The sequence below is a fragment of the Galeopterus variegatus genome, unplaced genomic scaffold (genome assembly GCF_000696425.1).
Source record: "Galeopterus variegatus unplaced genomic scaffold, G_variegatus-3.0.2 Scaffold1466, whole genome shotgun sequence".
NCBI lineage: Eukaryota > Metazoa > Chordata > Mammalia > Dermoptera > Cynocephalidae > Galeopterus > Galeopterus variegatus.
The window spans coordinates 233,916-257,978 of NW_007727577.1; the positions used below are offsets into that span (position 1 = coordinate 233,916).

Below are 24,063 nucleotides of genomic sequence, written 5' to 3' on the forward strand. Positions count from 1 at the left end.
GGGCTGGCAGGGCCCATGGGTGCTGCAGGCCAGACGGGATGGAGCAGAGAGTGAGGGGCTCCTGCAGTGGCTGGGGCACCTCTTGCCTGAAGGCCATGCCGGGTCAGTGATGGTGGCTTCCTCAGTGTGGCTCCCCCTCAAGCCCAACCTGGAGTTGAGGTTCCAAGTGCCTATTTGGGCACTCAGGAGCCAGCATCTCACAGAGGGTGTCCCCTGTACCCAGCTTCAGGAGTCTGATTAGAAATTTGGGGGCGCTTCTGCCCATGATGCAGTTGCTGAACGCAAATTAAAGCATTTACAAATGGCATTTAGGTGGGCGGCCAGGGAGAGGGCAGGTGGGTTATTGCCTCTGCTATCTTTCATGCCCTTTGTGCTGAGCTGCACCCCCTGCCCCAACAAAGCCAAGTCCAGCCCTTTCCCCACAAACCAGCTCCAGAGTCACCTGGGGTGAAGCAGCTCCAGTGAGCAGATCGTTAATTCTGCCCTGAAGGTGCCTGCAGCGAACCTGGCTCAGGGCTGGCATAGCTCAGACTGATAACCCAGGCCCTCTGGGTACCAAGCCCTCTCTTCCCCCACCCCTCAGGGCCTAGCAGGCAGTGGGTGACCCCCAGTGTTGATGAAAGACAAGACAAAGAGGATTGGCCTGGGATTTGCCCACCCAGCCTGGCTCAGGGCTGGCATAGCTCAGACTGATAACCCAGGCCCTCTGGGTACCAAGCCCTCTCTTCCCCCACCCCTCAGGGCCTAGCAGGCAGTGGTGACCCCCAGTGTTGATGAAAGACAAGACAAAGAGGATTGGCCTGGGATTTGCCCACCCACACCCTATGAGGTGCCATGGTGGGCGAGATTACCCACCCACAGCTCTGCGGGCCCCAACAAGGCTCCTAATGAGCCTGCTGCGAGCTGGGCAGGCAGAGGTCTTGGGCGTGGAGTGAAAACCTCCCCACCGTCCCAGGTGGGGGCAAGAGACCCTCGCCAGCCTGTAATTAGATCTGCGCTTCCCGGCCGATTCCTCATAAAACAAGCTTGCACACAGAGCTGATCCGGCCCAGCCGCCACCCTCTGCAGCGTTCCTGGGAAAGCTTCCTAAGGCTCTGCTGAGCTCCTGAGAACAGGTCCCTACCTGTCCCAGGAACCAGGATGGTGCTCAGTAAACAAATCAAAGCTTAGCACTGGGAGGCAGAAGTCTGGGAAAAGAGTCCCAGCCAAGAATTATGAGTTCTGCCAGAAGCATCTTCCCTAAAGACCCCAACTGTGGCGGTGCTCAGTAAACAAATCAAAGCTTAGCACTGGGAGGCAGAAGTCTGGGAAAGGAGTCCCAGCCAAGAATTATGAGTTCTGCCAGAAGCATCTTCCCTAAAGACCCCAACTGTGGGAAGCTGGACCCTACAGGGCCATCAGCCCCAGGCCGTGTCCACATCTTTCCAAAGCCCAGCTGACATCAAGGCCTAAGCTAAGGTGTGAGGCACTGAGGAAGACCAGGCAGGGAGCCCCTGCAGCCCACCCCAGCCAGGGACCTAGGGTGGGCTTCACGTTCAGGGAGAGAGGGAGGAAGCCCCGAGACATCCAGGGTGGAGGGGAAAGCCAGGGGGCTCAAGGCTGAAATATGCAAGGGGGGGGAGCATCAGATAACAGAAGCCCCGCCCGCTGAAGGGCTTCTTAAATGAGCCTGGGGACCTTTGACTGGGGCTGGGAAGCTGTGCTCTGCCCCAGCCTGGAGAAGGCTCCCCGAGGACAAGAGCAGCAGCGCAGACCAGCCGGTGACACAACAGGAAGTTGGGGAGGACTCGGTGGCTGGGAAAGCTGGGAGGGGGTGGGGAGCTAAGTCACCAGGAGACCCTGGTTGCCCAAATGGGTACAGGGTTTCTGGGGTGGAATTCCTTGTGAACCCTGTCCTCGAAGTCCAGCGCAGTGGATCTGGCACTCAGAGGATGATCCCACAGGACCAGGGTCTGAAGGACCCACCAGCCCCAAGAAGGGCCATCTTTGACTGGGTACACTCTGCCTTCTGATTAGAACTGGGCTCCTCGAGGGTAGAAGTCATGAATGTCTCATGACCAACCCCCCACAGCACAGGTGAACTGGCCCTGTCACTGTCACCATGACAGGTCACGAGGGTCAGGGTCTGGTGGAAACACAGGCACAAACCCGTAGATGCAACAGTGCTGTAGGTGCCCCAACCCAGAAATGACCAGGGGACAGGAAGGGTTGGCCAGGAGTCAGCCGCTACTCAGGTCCCCAGAGATGGACGTTCAAAACAGTGAGTGACACAAGAGGCCCCCTTCCACAGCCGCATCTTAGCCCAAAAGAGACCCAGAAGGAGAGAGAGAAGCCAGAAGCCCACCCTTGCAAAGAGGACTCAGATGGACGCTGGCCCCCCATCCCCTTCTTCCTATTTCCTGAAAGGGAGCCTCCTGGGTCGCCAGGGGGAGCTGACCAAAAAGAATGACATTTATGTAAACACCACGAAGTCCCGTTAAGTCTCAAGGTAAAGCAATGAATGAGAGGGGAGGTCGTGCACCATTACAAGAGAACGGGCCCTCTTCCACCTCCTCTAGCAGGTTTTTCCGCATGGGATCCAAACCAAATTCCAGCAGGGGCTGTCCCCAAGGCCTGAGTCCCACTGCACGGCCCACTTCCGGGTGGCACATTTTTCTCAAGGAAAGGAATTTCAAACTTTTCCTTGGTGAGCAGAGATGCTCCCCAAACTCTGATAAAACACCAGCACACTTCACATCAGAGAGGAAAGGGGAGGGGACAGGGATGAAGGGAACAGGCTGGAAGCTCAGTGAGTCCCCAGGGGACATCTGGAAGGAAGTTTTAGGCGCAGAAGGCATTGCCTCTGAAGACCTTGGGCACCGTGCTCCGTGGTGGCTGCGGGGTTTTAGTCTCGGGGTCCTCCCCACAGCTAGGCTGAAAAGCCCCTCGGAAGGCAGGTCCTTGCTCACTGACGTGGACTCCTCCATGCGCAGACACCCCCACACCCCATTCCCTAGCAAAGCAGATGCATACCAGCCCCCACCCCACCCAGCAACACCCTCCCGCCCTTGCACTCCCAGAAACAGCCTGACATCCCAAACACATCCCAGGAATCCAAAGCCCGAGCTGCAGCAGAAGCTCCCCGGCCACCATGCCCGCACCCCGGGATCTTTGGTTACTGCTTCTAGTGTCGGCTGAAACTGATCTCCAGCTGGTCTTCGGGAGCCTCCTGCTCCCCAGGGCTGATAACCAGCGATTTTCAGAGAAAGCGGTGGCCAATTCACATTTCTTCCCGATCCTCCTGGAAGTCAGGGAAGCCCCTTGCGAAAGGGAAGATGTTCCAAGAAACTCCCGACAGGAGAACTTAACTACTCGGCTTAGCTGGCCAAATATTTACAAAGAGATAGCTGTGACCACACAAAGCCCTTTTCTTCTATTCCTCGGCCCAAAAGCTGGTCCCCGCGTGGAGACCAAGCTCCCTGCCGCCCCTCTCCCGGGGACCCAGAGCTGTCCTGCCGGCCCGAAGACCAGGCCCGGGGGACAGCGTGGCTCCAGACCCCACCGCCAAGGTCCTCGGGGGCCTGCCTAGCGGCTGCACACCTGAAGATCCCCCGAGCAAGCGGTGCGAGGCTGGGAAGAACAAAGGAGCCAGGACTCACCCAGCAGCTGAGCGTCGGCTGCGCTGGACGCCAGAGCCGCGGCCCGCCCACCGGGTCACATGGCTCGGAGCCGAGAGAGGATCAAAGGGGCTTTGTGGTCGCGGAACAAGGAGCCTCCCAGAGCGCGGGGCAGAGGTAGGGAGGGACTGCGACTGCCTGCGAAGGGAGGCTCGGTGGGGAACTGCTCCGAGGGGGCAGGGCGAGGGGAGCGGGAGGAGGGGGCGGCGGGGAGAGGGACGCCGGCTGCAGGCGCGTGGCAATACCCTGGTGTGCGTGGGTACCTTCTCTGCTCATAAGGGACACCAGGCAGCTGGCCTCACAGTCACCCCTCTGGGTGATTCACCCCCAAAAGGAAAGTGGGGAAGAGCTACGGGGAGCCACGGGAAGGAGAGGGGAAGAGCCCCCCCCCCCAGATCAACCTCTGGCCACAGCTGTCCTTGCCCTGCCCCTGCACTTGCCAAAGTCTGTGGCTACCCTAGAGCCACCGTCCCCTCCTCCCAGCCAGGAACCTGACACCACCCCGGGCGCCCTCTCTGCCAGTGCCCCACCCCGCCTTCCCCATTTCCCAGGCAACCCCCAGCTGCTCAGATGAGGGGGCCACGAATCTCCACACCTAGGCTCTCGGGCAGGTGGGCTGAGTACCAGGAGGGCTAGTGCCCCCAAATGCAGAATGCCGTCCAGAGACAGAGCCACTGTTCCAGGCTCTGGGCAGCCGGGGTCACAGCAAGTGCCCAGGGAAGGGAGAAGGAGCAGGAGAGGAAGCCAGGCTGGGGGAGGGGGCCAGCTCACCCTGCACTCTCCTTGGAGCCTCAGGATCAGACTTTGCTCCAGCTCCTAGTGCCCAGGGAAGGGAGAAGGAGCAGGAGAGGAAGCCAGGCTGGGGTAGGGGGCCAGCTCACCCTGCACTCTCCTTGGAGCCTCAGGATCAGACTTTGCTCCAGCTCCTGCTTCTCCGATCCCTGGGGTGGGGCCCTGGGAGTGAGTCAGAGTCTGTTCCTCTCCCTGCTCCCTGCAGGGGATGGGCGAGGGGGTCCGCAGAGGAGGAAGCTGACCCTGTGGGGGCTGGGCCTGGATGCTGGGATCTGCCAGACCCATCCTGGTGCCACGACCTCTGACCCTGAGTGAGTCATTCTCAGGCCCGGCCAACTCCCACACTAGAAGAGAGTTCCTGGGGGTGAGAGTGAGGGGAGGGCTCCTGGGGACTTGCTCGGTGCAGGCAGCAATTAGTTCAAGTATAAAGGAGCCTTTGGTGACACCTGGGAAGGAACTCCTTAGGGCCAGTGGTGTCGGCACCATCGGCACCATCTTCCTGCCCCTGGAGGGATAACTCCCGCACGGCCCCATAGTCTCCAGCTGCACAGCCCCAAGGCATTCAGTAGGCTCCACGCACCTCACCTTTCCCATTCCAGATCCCCCCATATGGCTGGTGGTGGAGGCCCCGGGGCATCCACCCCCTGGTCACACAGGCAGGCTGGCCTGTCCAGCTGGTCCACCCTCTGGGTTTCTCAGAAGCCAACCTCCTCCCAGCAGTGGCCACTGGCCACTCTAACCCCGGCTGCTCCAACTTTCCCCCTGCAGCCCTCAGGTCTACAGGTTTGCCATGAAGGGCTTTGGGCAGCTGCTGTCTCCACCCTCCCTGCCCACACGTGGAGTGGCCGAGAAGCTGCTGCTTTGGTGGGGGAGGGACTGCACATCCCAAGCACTGTTCCCATTGTAATGGGTGGGAGGCGGGTGGCAGACCAGAGATGTGGCAGCCAAGTCAAACACCAGAATCACTCAATATTCGACCTTCCCATCTGTAAAATGGGCACTGCCAACTCCAGTCGAAAGAACAAAAGCAAGACACTTGCATCCAACCAGGAAGGGCAGCTGCTCGGAAATTACTGCTTCCCTTTCCTCCAAGCTCATTTCCTGGAGACAGAAAGTGCAGAGGGTCTGCCCTCTCTACCACCTGCTGCCCACCCTGCAGGGCCTGGTCACTGGGCCCTGAAGAGCAGCTCCAGGAACCAGTGACAGGGATGCCAGGAGGGACCCCTGTCTCCCTAGGAGACAGGGTTAACATGGAGCCCGGGAGACACGGCCTCCTCCCTCCCCATGGCAGGTCTTCCTTCCCTGGCACTCCTTTCTGAACCTCCTTGCTTTGTCCCCTAGCTTTCTGGCCCCACAGGCCACTCCCAGGGCCCACCCCCTTCCTGGGCATGCACTCAGGGAAACTGCCTGCTCCCCAAGTCCACCCTTCGGCCATCCTCCTCCTCGGGATTCCTGGCCTGGGCAACAGGCAGCGTTCCCTTACTTGTCATCAGATGAGGGTCTCCAGAGCACAGGGGAGGGACCCCCGGCCTGTGATGTGTCCAGTTCTCTGCCATGTGACACTCAGCCTTCAGGGAGAGTACATGAAGCCCATGCGGCTGCCCATCCAAATCTCCAGGAGAAGCAGAATTCAAGCCACGGATGCCAGCCACACACACGATCTACAGTGTTCTGGCAGCCACGTTAAAAACCGCAGGAACAGGTGGCATTAATTTTAATATATGTCACTTAACCTAATAGAGCCAACAGATTATCAATTCAACCCATAATCAATGTAAAAATGGCAGGTCTCTTACACTCTTTTCCTTTCTGTACTAAGACTCCACAACCCACCGTGCAGTTCACACTCACAGCACCTCTCGGTTTGGATTAGCTCTGCCCGCTGCAGGTGCCCGACAGCCACAGGTGGCCAGTGGCTCCTGTGCTGGACAGTGCAGCTCTAGATCCTCGGTTTTACCTGGGGGTTATGACAGACCCTTGGAGAGCCGCTGATTTGGACCGTATTACTTAAGGTTCCAGATCATTTTCAGCACCATGTCTACAAGCCACATTTAGGGGTGGATAGGACATGGCTCGATGAGACACGGTGACATCCACTGTAAGGCACTGTTGAGGCCACTGATCCCTACATATGTGTCCCCTTTCTGGGGACTTCCTGGGAACATTTCTCTCAGATTTCACCAACAGAAAGAGCAGAGCTTCTCCTAAGAAACGAATATGCTAGACACACGCATCATTCAGACTATTCCAAAAGTACTAACTACTTGTGACCACCAACCCATCCCTCTCCCAGCGTGTCCCTGTCGTAGTCACCTGGATCACAGGTGCTCAAGGCAGGGATGAACCCCTGACTCAAAGGTAGCCAGCCACTGGCCTGTGGGTCTGCTCAAAAGGATAAGCTGGGCTGCTGGAATTTTCCCCAAGAATGTAGACTTAGGAACTTTTTGGTGCGGGGCCCTGAAGCTTGGAGGTCATGCAGATTTAGGGGCTGGTAAGCTTTTGGGGCCATTTGCAAAGGGAAGGAGGAGAGAACAGCGGGATACTCAGGTAGAGGAGACCCCAAGAAAGCAGGAAGGAGAGGGGAGGGTGACAGACACCCAAGTGACTTCAACTCCTGCCCTTCCGGAGGCCTAGGTACCCCACACACTGGCTCCCCTGCCTGAGTATCCTTCCAATAACTAACTCATCGTGCTTGTGTTTATTTATTCTAAAGTCACATAGAATCGCACTTATTAAAAAAGAATTTATAGAGGCTGGCTCCCCTGCCTGCGTATCCTTCCAATAACTAACTCATCGCGCTTGTGTTTATTTATTCTAAAGTCACATAGAATCGCACTTATTAAAAAAGAATTTATAGAGACAGAAAGACTGGTGGCTGCCAAGGGCTAGGGGAGGGGGAACGGGCAGTGACTCCTTAAATGGATGTGAGGTTTCCTTTTGGGGTGATGAAAAGGTTCTGGCTCCAGAGAGTGGTGACGGTTGCACAACGCTGTCAATGTACTAAATGTTACTAACAGTACACTTCATGTTCTATGTATTTTACCTTAATAAAAAAACATAAAAGAAAAAGAATTTAATGTGTACTTTTTTTTCCCTTGAGCCTTAAAACCAAACGGGCCCTAAGCCAATCGATGAGCCCCTGTGACAGGCTGAATAATGCCCCCTCCCCAACCTGTGTCACCTGATATGAAAAGAGGGACTTTGCAGATGTGATTAAGGATCATGAGATGGAGAGATTATCCAGGTGGGCCCTAAATGCATACACAAGTGTCCTTATAAGAGAGAGGCAGAGGGAGATTTGACTACAGAGAAGGCAGCCCTGCAGCTGGGGAGGCAGAGACTGAGAGATGCAGCCACAATCCAAGGAAAGCCTGGGGCTCCCAGAAGCTGGAAGAGGCAGGAAGGGTCTTCCCCTGGAGTCTCCAGACTTGTCAGCCCAGCTAGCACCTTGACTTTAGTCCAGTGAGACGAACTTCAGACTTACAACCTCTGGAACTGTAGGAGAATATATTTCTGAGTATGTAGTATTTTGTTACACAGCCAACGAGAAGCTAATACAGCCCTTCGGTCCCCACCCGACCCACAGTACCTTGGGAGTCTCGCTGTACTGATGAAGAAACACTCAGAGCTGGGAGGTGAACTCGCTCAAGGCTGTCTAGCCGGTGAGCTGGACATGATCCTGCCCAGCCCCCAACGGAGTCTAAGTCAGATTTCCTGAGGCTGATGCTCTTAGGATACTCTGAGCTTGTCCCACATCCACAAAGACTCATCCCAAAGCTGAGGAAGTCCTCCCTCCCCACAGCCCACTGGGCACCAGGCCAACGTGCAGCAGTTGAAAGAGGGCCCCGTGGTGTCCTTGCCACTTGTCCAGCTGCCGTGAGCAGTGCCCACCATCCCTCCTAGTGACCCTCCCAACAGAAGGGTCGCAAGTGGGCAGGAGCAGTGTCAGCCTGTCCTGCAGCAGGGTCCTACTCTGGAAGCCACAGGGGGACAGTCAGGGCTCCCACCCCCAATTGAGCCAACTGGGAGAGGAGCACAGCCCAGTCTGAGGCGGACACCTGCCAGGAAGTGCAGGGACACCCACGAGCTGCTGCAGCAGGCAGCCACAGGCAGCACCAGCAGGAAGAGGGGATGTGGTTTCACAGCATCCTTCCTCTCTCTCTCCCTCCCTCTCTCTCTCTGTCTCTCACGCCTACAGCCACCATGGAGCCAGGTTGCGAGCGCAAAGCTCAACCTTCCTGCCAACTCTTTTCCAACCCACCCTGGGCAACACCCTCGTGAGATGCAGCAGATGCTTCCCATCAAATGCCAAGAAAAACATCCCTCCCTCTCGGCCGTGGGCCGGTGGCTGGCCTCCTGCACTGGGGACAGGGCAAGGGTGGGGCAGTCAGAGCTTGGATCTGATGGCAGATAAGCATTTGCTGCTTGCATGCCCAGGGGTCAGCCCGGCTGCCTACCTGTGGGCCGACCTCGAAAAGGTGCTGGGAGCACCCACAAGCCCCTGGGTCCCTGGGGTGAGCAGGCTGGGGGGGGGTCTCTACATGCAGAGCAGCTGCTTGCAGGGGGCTGGCTGTTTGTCACATCCGGTGGACATCTGTCCTTCTTCTGGTTCCTTCTCACTTGGCCCAGGAGAACGTGCAGGTGCCCCAATCTCAAAAACAAGCAAACCCCCTTCCTTTGACTAGCTCCTTCCTCCAACTGTGCACTTTCTCCCTCTCTAAACAACCCAACCTCTTAATAGTGGGTCTACACTGTGGCTTCCATCTTCCCACCACCCACTCACTCCTTAACCCCGTCCCTCTGGCTTCTGCCCATCTCACTATCAAAGCTGAGCTCTTGAAAAAATCCTCATGGCCAATATCCCGGTCCATCTGACCCCGAGGGCAGCACTTGACATGCCCAAGCCACCCCTCCTTCTGGCTCCACCCCCTCATGCAGGGGTGTAGACAGCTCCCAGGGGGCTCCTCACCCTGACATGTCTCCTGGGGGCTCAGCCACCCAGCCCTCCACAGCCCACTGGCCGCTGTCCCCTCCTCTGCAGCTACAGCTCTCCCTCCCCTTAAGCACCCATTTTCCTGAAATTCAGGCCCCCACTGCCACCCCTGCTCCCACCTTACCCCAAGTCCTCCTGGTTGCCTCTTCACAGAATGTCTCCAGTGGGTCCCTTCCTGCCCAGCCCCACAAGCCCCATGGCTCCTTGGGACGACCATAATCGTCCCTCACCAAAGGTCACTTCCTATCCTGCTGCCCCCACCCAGGCTGCCTGTTGACCCTTCCCAGTTTGCCACTCCTTTTCCAAACAGCTCCAGGGGCTCCTGCTGGAGCCTGAGCTCCCCCTTACACTGAGGGAGAGCACTGCAATCTGGCCAGCCTGTGGTCAAGCTGGAACTCTCTTTTCTAAGGATGCCACACTCCTCAGTCAGGCCCCATAGTCTCCCAAACCCCACCTAAAATCTGCTCTGGCATATGTCACCACCTCCAGGAAGCCCTCCGTCATGTGTGACCCGCCCTGCCCTGCCCCCCAGATGTACCCTGACCTGAAGAACTTGCTTGGCCTCCTCCTAGGCAACTGCCTCAACACCTGTCTGCAGACCTCAGAGGTGAAACAGGACCATTTCCTCCTTTCTAAGAAGTGCTTGCCCCACCCCCTGGCAGGTTGCATCTTAGCTCACAGACACCTTCAAGATGCCTTTTGTTCCCCCTCTTGAAAAGCTATTATTATATCAACAATGTCTTATAAATTATGGGATGATATCTCAACTGAAAGTGAGACCTTACTCCTCTGCAGCCAACTTCATTGTGTACGTGTTGATAGCCAGGCATATCAGCAACTGCACATAAGCAGTAGCCCCAGGCACACTCCCAACCCAACCCCGCCCTGCCCCTCCCCAACCCCCCCAGCCAATATCACCTCCATCAGCAACTAGTGTGCCCCAGGGCTGCAAACTCTTGGCTGACACAAAACCAGGATCCTAAACATCCAGCAACAGGCCCTGCCTTGATTTCGACAAATAAAAACCATGTCTGCCTATTGGGGTATCCGGCCCTGTGAGCGCCAGCTGGGGGCGCTCCAGGCTGCCTATTCGCTGTAATACTCACCTCCCGGACCCTTCCCACCACTGAAGCAAGGACCCAAACAAATGATTTTAAGTCACACAATAAACTTGGTTTGGAATTTAGAAGGGATTGTGGCTCTGAGACCCGGGGTGGGGTGAGGGGTGGGTAAGCAGAAAGAACAGGATTTTGTTCGGCTTCTGGACGCAGGTTTGGTGAAGAGGACAGTTCTCAATCCTGGCTGCACGTAACCATCCTAAGAGGAGCATCCAAAAAACAGAAGACAGAGTCCCACCCCAGCAGTTCCAATTTAACTAATCTGGTATTTTTTAAAAATTCCTTAGGGGACTTAATGTGTAGCTGAGGTTGAGAACGGCTGGTTAGGACGGACACACACACACACACACACAGAGGACTGACAGACACACACACACACACACACACACACACACACACACGCTTGACATGCGTAAGATCCTGATAAAATGTTAGAGCTGAGCGTGCCCTGGAGCCACGCACGGCGGTGAGTGAGGGTAGGTGGGCGTTCTCTCACTGTCCAAAGAAGCTTCTGTCCCTCTGAGGTTTAATTCCTTCACCCTCCTGCCTAGGACCAAAATGAACCAGCACAGCACAAAATCCTTAGCTCAAACCAAGAAAGGAGTTTATGTCCAGGAGATCCTGCCTGAACTGCAGTGAGGGGCTCTGGCCAATTCATCAGGCAATATTTGGGATTTTTATTAAGGGTCTCCACACTGCCTGCTGCCTGGCTGGGACTTTTCACCTCCACCTGCCTTGGAAAGGAACAAGGTGGACACCTATGAAGGGGTCCAGAATATGCCCCTGTAGCATAAAAATTATTTTTGAGCAGAAGGCACTCATGGCTGAAATCACTCCTCTGAAAAGCAGAGCCTATTTACCCTGCTGCACTAGGAAGACCTCAGTTGTCATAAATCCCCTCTCTGGGTGGGGCCAAGGAGACTGACTCTCATCACAGTTGCCACACCTAGCACCTAAACAAACAGTGGCACAAAGCTACCCTATCTCCCATCTCTTCTGCTAAGGGCCCATTTATCTTTCCAAAATGTTGTCTGTTTCCCTGTAAGTGCCGTTCTCCCTCCCCCACCTATTTCGATGGTACACAAATTCTAACTGCTTCTTTGCATCACATTGTTCTGTGAACTCCCATATGTATGTGAGTAAATGTCATTTCTCTTGCTAATCTATCTTTTGTCAGTTTAAGTTGCAAGCCCCCAAAAACAGAACCTGAGAGGGTAGAGGAAAAAGTTTTTCTTCCCAACACCGACAAACCTTCCCCACATCACTGCCGGCAATCCAGAACCTGTTTCTCAAAGTCTATGCAAGCAGGACAACCCACCCTGCAAGATGCTCCCACCCCAAAAGGTTTCCGCAGTCAAATATATTTGGCAAATGCTATCCTCTACATCCCCCCTTTTGGATAGTTACAAATATATATCAGTATTCTAAATGCATTAAATTCTGCAGTATGAGTTTTAAAAAACCGAAAAACAAAAAAACTAAGCTCTTACACAACCTTTTTTTTTTTTTTTCTTTATGTCTGGTAAGGGGATCTATTCCCTTGACTTGGTGTTGTCAGCAACACACTCTCCCAAGTGAGCCTTGGGCCGGTCCTTAAATGATCTTTAACTGTTTCCCAAAAATGATTGTCTGTAGAATCCCTTTGCCCTAGAATGACTATTAATGGTCCCATAGAGAACACAGTTTGGGAAACACTGGTTTAGACTTACAGGCCCATCACATCTCTCTGCTCCTGACCTGGGCCCGATGTCAAATAAACCCAGCCTCTCTGGACACAAATTAGCTGGGGGCAGGGTGGAGAGTGCCCGCCCCACAGGTAGGAGGGCTTACCTGGGCCAGCCACAGATCTTGGAATAATATTTTAAAATCCAAATCCCTAAATTACCAAAGGACACAAGAGCGGTCATTGTGGGGGCAGGGTGGAGAGTGCCCGCCCCACAGGTAGGAGGGCTTACCTGGGCCAGCCACAGACCTTGGAATAATATTTTAAAATCCAAATCCCTAAATTACCAAAGGACACAAGAGCGGTCATTGCAACATGGCTTATAAAGGCACGGAACTGAAGACAACCCAAATGTCCATCAAGGGGAAACCAGAAAGCTATGGTATATCTAACCAATGAATACCGTACAGCAGTGAAAACAAACAGACCAGAACCACGGGTACCAGCGCAGATGAATCTCACGCTCACAGATGTCAAACGTAAACTGCAAAAGGATGTTCACATGTGACATGATACTAGTTGTATAATTTTACAACATGCAAAACAACACTATATATTACAGAGAGAAACACAGCTATGTAGCAGAGGTTTCAAGGTATACATGGAAATGATCAGCATGAATCCGGATGTGGCCAAGCCTGGTGGGTGGAGGGCTGACACCCGCTGATGGTTACTTCTCAGGCCAGACAGGGGCACCCAGGTTGGCTCACTATCTGAGACGATGCATATTTTTAAAAACTGAAAGAGAAATTTTTAACTGCATTGGGGTAAAAAAAAAAAAAAGCAGTGAGCTCTTCTGTGGCTAACTGGCTGGGTGACCTGGGAGAGAAGTCATAACCACCCTGAGCCTCAATTTACCCACCTGTAAATCGAGGGCAATGAAACCACCTGGCTATCTGGCTGCTCAAGAGGTGGTTGTTCAAACTTCCTGCCCTTCCTTATGGGGTTTCGGGATCTTATGAGTTAAAAACACAAAAGCACTTTGAAAACCACATGAAGCTTCCTTCTAAGCAAGGGGGAGCGACCAGGGGAGCCAGGCCTGTTTTCATGACCTAGCAGAAAGTCCCCTAGCCACAGGGAGCCTTGTTTTTTCCTCTGGGGTAGAGGCGTAGGTCTCAGGCCTGGGGTCTAATGGGTTTTGGGGGCTGCTCCGGCTATCTGATATGAGACTTTTGGCAGCCCTAGACCTGCTCTTGGTACACCGGGAGGTGTCTGAAATCCTTCATCCCTTTAGCAAAAACCCAGAGGCAAATAAAATCCTCACCCATAGCAAACTAAGAAGCTTGTTTGAATCGGGCCCAAACCAGCCCAGCCCAGCTCTCTCCCCTTCTCCTTTCTCTCCCCCAAGCACCAGGGGCACAGGAAACTGGAGGATGGGAGGCAGCTGAAACATCACTTCTGGCTGTTTATTTGGAGATGGGACACGAACCCACCTTCCCCTCCTGATTCACTCCACAAACCTGGCGTCCCTCTGTACCCGGCCCTCCCTGTCCAGGGGCTGCTGATCCCAATCACGAGCCACCCAGGGGCTGGCGGGCTCCACCATCCAGCTTTCCATCTCATCGGGCAAGGATGGAGTTCAAATCTGACTCCCCACTGATGAGCAGAGTGGCTCTGGGCAAATTTCTTAACCTCTGAGGGGCAGTTCTCTCATCTGCAAAATGGGGCAAGGGATATCGCGGAAAGAGGAAAGGAAAAGAGACGGCATCCGTGCCCACCGGCCCTGTGCCAGGCACCCAAGCACATGATCCACAGCGTGAGTGTGGGCAGGAAACAGCGGAGGCAGGAGCAGCTGTCAGCCTGGGCTGCGGCCTCAGAGTCGGAAGTGCAAAAAGGATAAGCGGAAACTGCTCGCTGACGACGAGTCTCATGTATCTGGGCTTTAACACCCTCATGGTGCATCTGGAAGATCATCTGGGCATGTTCTCTTTTAAAAATACATTAAAAATGTAAAATGCCACAAATACACAATATGCAAGTTAGAAACGGGAACTGGATGATTTCAGCCATTATCTGTTCCTTCATTTATTCCTGCCTTCCTCTTCTCAAAGCAAACGGACTGAGGGTCTCCTGAGTGCAGGTGCAGTGACAGGTATGGGCTGGGGGGCCTCATGCACATAGGACCTGCCTGCTCGGTCTTAGTCTCAGGGAGGAGACACAAGATTTAAAATACGGCCACAGGGGTGGCTTGTTAGCTCAGTTGGCTGAAGCACAGCTATATATAAGGACCTGCAGCACCTGAGAACAGCCCACGGAGGCCCAACTTCTGCGGGGAGCAGGTGTCCCAGGCAGCGGGTCCTGCAGAGGCGAAGGCCCGGAGGCAAGCCTCGGGGAGGCAGTTCAGGAAGTCTGAGAGGAGGGTGTGAAAGGCAGGGGCAAGCCATGAGGCTGGAGACAGGGAAAGTCATAAAGTGTCATAAGGTGCCACCGTGGGCTATTTTTCCAGATCCCAGGAAAAGCCTCCTCCACTGACAGGGAGGACAGCGCTCTGCAGGAGGAGCTGGGAAGTCTGGCCTGAACTCCCTGCATGGCCCTGGGCTGGTCACTTAACTCCCCTGGACCTCAGTTTCTCACTTGCAAATCAAGCAGACAAACCCTAGTCTCTTTCAGCTGCAGAATTCTGAGTCTGAAAAACAAAATAAAACAAAAAACACAAAAAGGAAGCATGTGCACAGGCCCACATCCTCACCTTCGCTTGTGAACAGGGGCAAGGGTTTTGCTACTGGTTTCTTTCCTACCCAGCCTAGGGGGAGCCTTCTTACAGACTGCAGAGCTGGAAGAGCCTAGGGGAGCTCAGAACCTTCCAGGGCTTGAGACACACAAGGGAATTAATTCCTCCTAAACCTTCCAGGGTAGGGTCACATCTTCCCAACTGTACGAGCTTCCTGTTGCTGCCATAGCAAATGACCACACACATAGTGACTTACCTCAAATTTGTCATCTTACAGTTCTGGAGGCCAGAAGTCCAACACGGTCCCACTGGGCTAAAATCAAGGTGTTGGCAGGGCTGTGCTCCCTCTGGAGGCTCCAGGGGAGAATCTGTTTTCTTGCCTTTTCCACCCACCCACATTTCTTGGATCCTGGCTCCTCCCCCCTTCTTTAAGGTCTTTCCCACGCTACATCGCTCTGACACAATCTCTTCCACTTTTAAAAACCCTTGTGATGACACTGGGCCCCAGTGTGGATTATCCAGGGTAATCTCCCTATTTGAAGACCAGCTGATTAGCAAACTTAGTTCCATCTCCAACCTCAATACCCCTCTGCCATGTAACCTAACACAGTCCCAGGTTCTGGGGATTAGGACGTGGACATCCCCAGGAGTCATTATTCTGCCATCCCCAGGTCCTCTGTGGAGATCACAGGCCCAGGAGACCACCCACTCAGGAGCTGAAGGACCCCATTCTCTGTAAAATTGGGCAGGGGGTCCGGGGGGTGGACGGGTATGCAGGGAGTGGTCCTTGCCGCTGCCGTGTGGAGCGGCTGAGGAGGTGCTTACAGGCCACCTGGAGCAGAGCCCCACATGCAAAGGGCTCCATGATCACTGCTCCTGCATCGCCAAATCTTAGAAGAACTGACCTCATCCCGACAGCCTCTCAAAACCCTCCATTCCCTTTGGTTCCAAGGCCAGGAGCGCTGCCTGTAGGACACCTTCCAGAGCCACTCAAGTCATACCCCCAACACGATGCTATAAGCAGGTGTGTCGTGAACCCACCCACACCCACCCCTGTGCACGTCCACAAGAGAGGCCACGAGGATGCCACTTTCAGTGCACGTACAGTGCAGGACAGGGTCAGATGCCGACAATCAGCTGCAGTCGCCAGTGCAAACCAGGAGCTCCCAGCATCCCCTCTGACTCAGGACAGGGCCCAGGAGAAGCTTCTGGAGGAGCCTGACTTTCCTACAGGGAATAGGACTGCAAGACGATGTACGTGAAAGGGGTTGGGGTGGGAGTGCAGCAAAAAGTCCTTCCCAGACTCCATTCTTGGCTCCTGACACATGGTTCTCCCGGGCACTACTGGGGTTCTCTTAGGCTCCCCCAGCCTGGCCTCCCTCTCCCCTATGTGGTCTCCTCACCAGAACCATCAGGTCAACAATCCCTCATCTGGCGCTGACAGGCAGGAGGTCATCCCACCTCACCAAGAGACCCCCAAGAGTACAGAGAGCCCCCCTTCCTCCAAGAGAGAAAGTCAGGTACATCAAGGCACCCCCACCTGTCCAGCAAGATGAATTTACTATCGATGAGCCCTGGCCATTCTGGCTTCTCCACAGGGAGGTCCCGGGGGCCAGGGGGCGAGGGGAGGCATGAGGAAGAGGGGGTCATTACTCTGTCCCTGGGAACCAGGCCACCAGTCCTGGACTCGGGCCAAACCACAGAGGCCTCACTTCTTTCTTGGGCTTCTTGCTTTTCAGCCACTCTGCACCAGGCGTCCTTGTTTCCAGCAGTCCGGCCCTGCTGGTGTTGGGCAGCCACAGCCTGGGAGGGGCCGAGGTGCCCTGAGCCACAGCAGCTCCGCACAAGAGGTGTCCAGGGCGAGAGGCTGCCCCAGGGGCAGGAGGTCTGGGTCATGGGCCTGGTTGGCTGTGTGGCCTTGGGGAGATCACTTTGCCTCTCTGGGCATCTGGTTTCCTCCTCTGTAAATTGAGGGAGTGGAGCCAGGTGATCTGCATGATCCCCGTGAGCCTGTGACTTGTCCAGGGCATACTGCCTCCTGCACCCCTCCCTCGTCAGCCCCAAGCAAACCTTGCAGAACCCACTCACACCCTCCTGCCTAAGAAACACTGGGGGAAGTTCCTGACGCTGTGCCCCAAACAGTGGCACCCTGGCCTTCTCCCTGGTATTCTCCACCAAGCACACAGGGTCAGCTCTCCTTGCAGGAGCCCTCATGGGGCTTCCAGTCACTCCTAAGACTGGAGCTGGCTGCCGGGAAGCGGCGTTTGCCCACCTCCGCCCCAGTGCAGCAAAACAGGAGACCGTAGGTGGCAGGGGACACAAGAGGCCAGGCCATCCCCGCCAGCAGGGGCGGGAGGAAGCCAGCACGTGATTCCAGCCTGAGGTTCTGGGGGGAAGGGCAAGCCACAGGCAAAGGGAAGCAGGGCCCCCCAGCCGCTCAAACTGTGGGGGGATGGGAAGGGCTCCTGCCTGACACCCCCACAGGCTGGCTGCAGCCCAGGGCCTCCAATGACTCCGGGAGGACCCCGCCCCCCAGCCCATCTCAGGGGAGAAAGTGAGCTCTTTGCTTTGCCAAATCCCAGTAATGAATCCCACATTCATTCCATCCCTTCTGCTTATTGGAAACCCTCCCTCCACCTTCTGAATTTGCTCTGAACAGCTGGCCTGCAGAAGTCTTGGAATGAAATATGCAGGGTGGCTCCGAGGTGCCTGTGCAAAAGAGCTCTCTGCATCCCCCACCCACCCCTTCCTCTGAAGATAAGGCCTCTCTGTTCCTGCCCTTTCCCTGGGAAAGCTGGAGAGAGGGCCACACATTAACTCTTTCATGCATCAGCTTCCTGCAGGCTGCCTCATTCCCCCCATCCAGGCCTGTTCGGTGGGAAAGGGATCCAGCCAAGCTGAACTCCACCCCCACCAAGCTGAGCAACCCAGCGTGGCCGGCAGAGCACTCACGCATAAACATGCACACCGGTCTAGAGACTGAAAGAATGTATGCTTGGCTCTCTCTGGGCCCTGCAGCAACACTTGCAAGTTCTAGCCCTGCATGCGGCAAACGGTGTAAGCATTTTGCAGGTGGACAAAAGGGAAACCCCCAAGAGGTCCGTGCGTACCAATCGCACAGAGGCAGTGCTCTGAAGTGAACATGTTCAGATCCCCACAGTGGCACTGGCAAGTTGTGCTGCTCATCTGAACATGCCCAACACACACACGATAAAGACAACACAGTGACCTCCCACAGACGGCTGCAAGACCAGGGGAGAAGTGAAAGACCAGAGCAAAGGCACCCATAAAACTACACCACCTCCAGTTACCAAGAACACCTATCGTCATGCCAAAGGGTGTCACAGCTCCACATGTTGTGTTAACATCTTTCTGGAATGACGTGTGTGAGATTGGGCTGCACTGATGAGCGGCCACCAACCAGCACCTCCAGCTCCACCCAAGGATGCCACTCTGCTTCCCATCAGGCACAGAGCCGGTGGCACTGGGAGCTATGGCCGCCACAGTGGCTCTAATTCTCTCTCCACCCGAGCATGGGCTCTGCAGCCTGAGAGGACAGGAGAGGAGAACACGGAGCTACCACATGGAACCAGGGCCTGGGAAACATACTCCAGTTTATATGTGTCGCTTGTAACAGAATACCTGAAACTGGGTAATTTACAAAGAAACGAAATTTATCTCTTCAAATTTATTCAAAGGCTGGGAAGTCCCCACAGTCCCGGGGGCACATCTGGTGAGGGCCTTGTTCTAGGTGAGAATTCTCTACGGGGTCCCATGGTGACAAGGGTATCACATGGTGAGAATGGCAAGAGGGCATTAACGTGCTCACTTGCCCTCCTTATAAAGCCACCAGTCCACAACCAAGATAACCCATTAAACCATTAACCTATTACCCCATGAATGGATTAATCCATTTACCTCTTAAAGGCCCCACCTTTTAAATACCATAATCAAATGTCCCACCCTTTCAACACTGTTACAATAGAGATCAGGTTTCCAATACATGAATTTTAGGGCAACATTCAACCTATAGCAAGCTCAACCACTAACCCACTGTGTGACCCTGCCCAAGTCACTGCACCTCTCTGGGCCTCAGGTTCTCCACTGTAACACAAGGGAGCTGAGTCAGAGGGCTGGCCATGGTTAGGAATGGGGGCTCTGGAGCCAAGCTTCCTGAATTCAAACCCTCCCCCTGCCTTACCCACCAGCTGTGTGACCTTGGGCAGGTTACTTAACCTCTCTGTGCCTTGGGTTCCTCATCTGTGAAATGGGAATAACAGAATCAACCTCACAGGGTTGCTGGGAGGATTAAATGAGATACTTACTCCAAGTAAAGAAGCCCTAGTTACCTTCATTGGGCATCACCACCGTCACGGTCACCAGGGTCCCCCTCTGGCCCTGACAGCCTGATGCCTTCGCAGATGAAGGGTGAGCATCCCCGCTTCCTCCACAGCCCTCTTTTCCTCTCTGCCCTCCAGTGATGGTGGCCACAGCTGGAGTCTAGTCCTAGTTCCAGTGACAGACCATCCTCCTGACTGGGGTCAGAGATCCCAAGTCTGGCACCTGTGGTCCAGATGCAAGAAGGCTGAACCATCTCTCTTTGTTTTCATCGAACGCACACTTTTCACTCCCTCCTCCAAGTAAGTCTTTGCTTCATGAGGAAGAGCAAATACCAACCCTCAAGCCCAGGATGGGGCTGCAAAGAATGCCTTGGATTTGAGGTTTGTTGGAATGAGGGGGTCATGTTTCAGGTGCTGTCAGGGTATCCTGCAACTGCAGAGCTGTCTGCAGCCCATGGATGGTCCCTGGAGGCCAGTGGGGCCCTGCCCACCTCCATCCATCACACCGCTCGGCCAACTGGTAAGAAAAACAGGCTGTAGATTCAGAGCCAACGGGTTCACGTGCTAGGTTCAACAGACCAAGGAAAGATTTGCAAAACGTAAAGCAACAGAGATCTTACACTGGCATCAGCAAACCCTCCTATGGATGGTGGGCAGCCACTCTACCAACTGCTGTGATGTTCCTGGAGGCTCTGTGATATGGACAGGGTGAAATGAGGGCCAGGGAGGTTACGTAACATGCCCCAGGCCACACAGCTGATGGGTGCGGGAGCCATCCTAGAGCCAGCCTGAGCCATGCTGTCACCAGGCTGCATGATGGTATTCTAGAGAACCTCCTGCAGAAAGCAGGCCCAAGAGCTTCCAGTTGGGAGCTGCCCCGATTGATGGGGAGGTGCCCTACCTCTACCAGCACATGCCTCCTGGAGACAGCTCCACGGAGCGCCAGCCCACAAACACCAAACCCAGGGCCCTTCGATAAAGAATGGGAAATGTGAAAAACTTACACACACACAGAACAGATGCAGCTTAGAATTTCTAATGAACCAGACACACACACACACACACACGCATGCACACACACACACTCAAAACGTCTGGTTTTCGAAGGCCAAAAGACTGTGCTGGGAAGCCCCCCGATCGGGTGAGGCCCCACAGCAAGCTACCCTCTCTGCCCGTTACCAGCAAGGGGCGGAAGGACTTAATTAGTACCATACGGTGCGGCGAGAACCGGAGGGAGGGGGCAGAAAAGGAAAACAGGCAACATAAATGGCCTGGGAGGGTGGGCTGGGAGACCAAGGAGGAAAGGGCAGGGGTGTGCTCCCGTCCAGAGAGTCTGGCAGCCCCACCCCCTCGCTCTTTCTCTGCAGATTTATTCCAGCAGCTCATTACCCACACACAGCCTGCAGCGGGCAGCTGGATTCGGCACAGAGGCCAGACTCCAGCTCCAGCCCAACCCCTCCCGAGCTCTAGAAAGTGGCCAGAGAGTGCCATGGGATGCAGCTGCTGTTTCCGGAGAGGCCGAGCAGGACTCGAGGGTTGGGTGGAAAACAGCTGGAGCTCAATCCGTGCTGGCTGCCTTGGGCACAAGAGCAGCTCGATGACATGAGTGCCACATGCCAGCCCCGGCTCTAACCAGACACGGGCCTGAAGGAGGGTTCCCTGAGCAGACACCTTGGTGGCTCCCCTCGTCAAGCCCCACCTGTCCTAGTAAAACCCCCTCTCTGATCTGCCTGGCCACCGCATGCTTTGGGGAAGGAGCCACCAGGCCAGGTCTCAGCCAATGGCCAGTGGCTGGGAGGCAAAGCTGCCCGGTGAGCCATGAGGGAGGGCCCTGAAGTGCTTCTGGGGAAGGTTTCCCGGCTCAAGGAAGAGGCTCACAGGAAGGGAGCCCATCCTTCCTCTGAATGTGGCTGTGTTGGCGTATGCTGCAGCACCATGTGATCCTGGGGACACAGAGGCTGAGGATGGCAGGACGGAGGGTCCTCCCTAGCATCCAGGAGTAGCCTGGGCTCAGGGTGTCCCATTTAGGGCAACAGTAAATTCTCCTTAGAGTTTAAGCCACTTTGAGTTGGGTTTTCTGCTCCTAGAAGCCAAAAGCGTCCTGTTAAGAGCAGCCCAGGGCACCGCGGGCCATGGTGGCGAGGCAGGGAAAGCCGTCCACAAAGAGCAGGGGACCTTCCCACTTGCAGATTCAGCCCTGCAAAGGGCTGTGCAGACACCACCCCATGCCCGCACTGCCACCTTCTCAGAGCCCAGGGGGACAGAAGCACCCAGGAATGGGGACAGCAGGGGGCCGGCCGCCTCGTGGGAACAGGAACTGTGGTCTGAGCCGAGGCTCCCGAGTCAGCAACCCTGTTCCCGCTGCCGCAGCAGTCTCCTGTTCATGGCTTCCAGAAAAAGCATTCCGTCTCAGGGTCCTGAGATCCAAGCATGTTCTCATAAGGGACACTATGACAAATGCTAACCCTGAGTGAGTGCTGTGGGCACAGCTCCCAGCACCGCACACGCACCCCCGGTCCTCATCGCCCTCCTCCTTGAACAGATTCAGCAGACTGCCCCAGGTCACACAGCATGAGAGCTGTCCCCTTCACTGCTGGCCTTCCACGTGTCCCTCCGGCTCGGTGGGGCAGCCTGGTGGTCCCGTCACCCCCGACCCTGGGGTCAGGGAGCAGGGCATTGTCCCTGCCTCTCTCTATCCCCATTTCTCAGCTCCAGGCCTGGCACAGAGGTGGCCTCAACAAGTGAATAAATGAATGAACAAATGAATGAGAGCCTGACGACAGAGGGCCACGAGGATGAGGGTGAAACACGATAAAAGTAGCCTCTGCCACCACAATGACGGTGACAACAGAGTGCTAGCAGGTGGGCCCATTCTAAGCACGCTATTCATATGAACGCATTTGTTTCTCACTGGTCTCTTGAGCGGGCCTTTCTATCAGCCCATTTTACAGAGGGGAACATAAGTTAAACATATTGGCCAAGGTCATGTGGCCAGGAAGGGTCATGGCCATGGATGGAGCCCAGGCTCTGTGGTCCCCTGTCTCATGGACAACCCTGTGAAATAAGAAGACAGAAGCATTTAAGGGGCCACATCCTGCCCACCACCCCCAGCTGGGGCTCTACCCTCTGCAGAAAACTCCCCATCCTGTCCCCAAGTCCCATCACCCACAAGATGGCTTTTTTTTTTGGCAGCTGGATGTTACAGGAATCAGGATCAAACCCTGGACCTTGGGGTCATCAGCACCACGCTCTAACCAAATGAGCTAACCAGCCAGCCCCAAGATGGTTTTTTAACATCCTGTACCCTCCTACGGCAATATGGCCCTAACCTTTTATAAGGCAAGACTCGGGCAGAGGGAAGAGTTTGGAAACCCCCGAGCGAGTGGGCACCCCTGTATGAGGCAGGGAGAACTGTCTGATCTTGTTTTTTGGTTTTTTTTTTTAAATAATCATTTGTATTAAGTACATAAGCAAAAAGACTGGAAGGAACACCAAGACGTTAACAGTGCTTATCTCTGTAGGATGCAATGACTGATCGTTTTCTCTATATTTTTCTACATTCTTTTTTTTTTTTGGCAGCTGGCTGGTATGGGGATCTGATCCCTTGACCTTGATGTTATAAGGCTGCACTCTAAACAACTGAGCTAACAAGCCAGCCTCTATATTTTTCTAATTAAATTTTTTTGTCATGAGTAGGAGTAATTTTTAAAATCACGAAAGACGAAAGTTGTTTTTCCATCAGGAAGACAAACACTCCTTATCAGTTCTAACAACCACCCACTGGTATCGCCTGGCCAAGCAGACAGAACATTACAAGGAGCTGCCAGCCTGACACTGGGCTGGGGTCTCCCGGAGCAGCTCCGAGGGGCCAGCATCCAGTTCCTTCTCCAGAGCTGGGTCCAGGAGCCAAGAGCAGGTGTGTGTGGTGGGCACTTTAAGGGCCCTGCTATGAAGTCACTTTCCCGGTTGCAGTGCACAAGCCGCTGGCTGCAGGGCACACACAGGTTCAGCCAGGGTTTGTGTCAACATGGCTCTGCTTTATCCACAGCCTGGTGGGGTTCCTCCACCCCGGCCCAGTATGACAACCCCAGGAAAAATGTCAGCAGGGAGGGAGCCACTGCAGATGTGAGAGGAGAGACTTTCCAGGGACAGATTTGTAAAATATTTGCTGTGCCAAGTCCTCCCCAAGGACTTCTGAGACCTCCACTGCCCCCTGCTGACCAGCCACAGCTGGGAGAGGAAGATGGGACACCCAGCAAGGCCAAGCTGGAGAGGGTGGCCGGCATCCCCAGTGTGAAGCAGTGATCCTCTGGCCATGAGGACACCGGCCTGGACTGGAAATGAGAAGACTGGGGGTGCACACACTCTGCCTGCACAGGGCACCCCATGACTAATCCCATCAGGGCCAATCCCCAGAGTCTGCTGTCATCCCATGGAATAGAAAGTGGGAGACTTACAGAAGCCAGATGCTTCTGTCCACCCTTAAACCTATTCTCAAGAACATGCTGGAAATGGATTTGATGGCTGTCAAAGTGTTGGGGGAGGGGGTGTCACAGTTCCGCAGTAGGAGAGGGAAAAAAAAGGAGAGAAAGGAGAAAGGGGACAGCTTTCATCCCCTGTCCTAGTGATCTTCCCCACCCAAGGCTGGCACGGGACCACCTACGGTAGGCTTGCAGGGCGTGTCCATAGTTTAAGGGCTCTTCCAGAACATATGCCCCTCCATAACCCCCAAAAGCTGGGGTTCAACCTCATGAACCACCTTCGAGCATC

The 24,063-nt window shown here is 54.9% G+C and overlaps 1 protein-coding gene across 4 annotated transcripts in view; it reads right to left on the reverse strand.

Annotated features, from left to right (window-relative positions):
- SEPT9 (septin 9) overlaps positions 1 to 24,063 on the reverse strand; it is a 169,641-nt gene that overhangs the window by 47,175 nt on the left and 98,403 nt on the right. Inside the window, exon 1 of one of the 4 annotated variants that reach the window (XM_008577241.1) lies at positions 3,639 to 3,784. The exons of 2 other annotated variants lie outside the window; for them this stretch is intronic. The gene's annotated coding sequence lies outside the window, so the exon portion shown is untranslated. Of the gene's footprint in view, positions 1 to 3,140; positions 3,357 to 3,638; positions 3,785 to 24,063 lie in introns of those variants that run through there. One more of the 4 variants, XM_008577243.1, reaches the window with a different exon arrangement.